Below are 607 nucleotides of genomic sequence, written 5' to 3' on the forward strand. Positions count from 1 at the left end.
CCTCCTATGTGGAAAGATTTTAAGAATTATCTCAAGCATAAACGCAAAGAGATGAATCTTGAAGACTTGATTGTGCGCCTAAGAATTGAGGAGGACAACAGGGCATCCGAAAGGAAGGCCGGAAAGAGCAATTTTGAGGCGAGAGCAAATTTGGTGGAACAAAACACTGGCAAGAAGAGAAAGCACCAAGGAAATGGTCCAAAGAAAGGAAAAGCCAAAAAGTTTAAAGGCAATTGTTATAATTGTGGCAAGCCTAATCATTTGGCACGAGATTGCCGAGAAAAGAAAGGAAATCAAAAGAATTCAAGGGACCAAGTGAACATCACCGAAGATGAGAAATTGTCAAATAACATGTCGGATCTCATGCTTTCCGCTGTTGTGTTTGAAGCCAATCTAGTTGACAATCCAAAAGAATGGTTCATCGACACCGGAGCAACAAGACATGTTTGTGCCGAAAAGGAAATGTTCTCTACCTATACCCCGATTAGTGGACGACAACTCTTCATGGGTAACTCTACTACGTCAAAAATCGTGGGACTTGGAAAGGTGGTGCTCAAGATGACATCTGGCAAGGAATTAACTCTTATTGATGTGCTACATGTTCCGG

This window comes from Primulina huaijiensis, chromosome 5 (genome assembly GCF_012295235.1).
Source record: "Primulina huaijiensis isolate GDHJ02 chromosome 5, ASM1229523v2, whole genome shotgun sequence".
In the NCBI taxonomy this organism is placed as follows: Eukaryota; Viridiplantae; Streptophyta; class Magnoliopsida; order Lamiales; family Gesneriaceae; genus Primulina; species Primulina huaijiensis.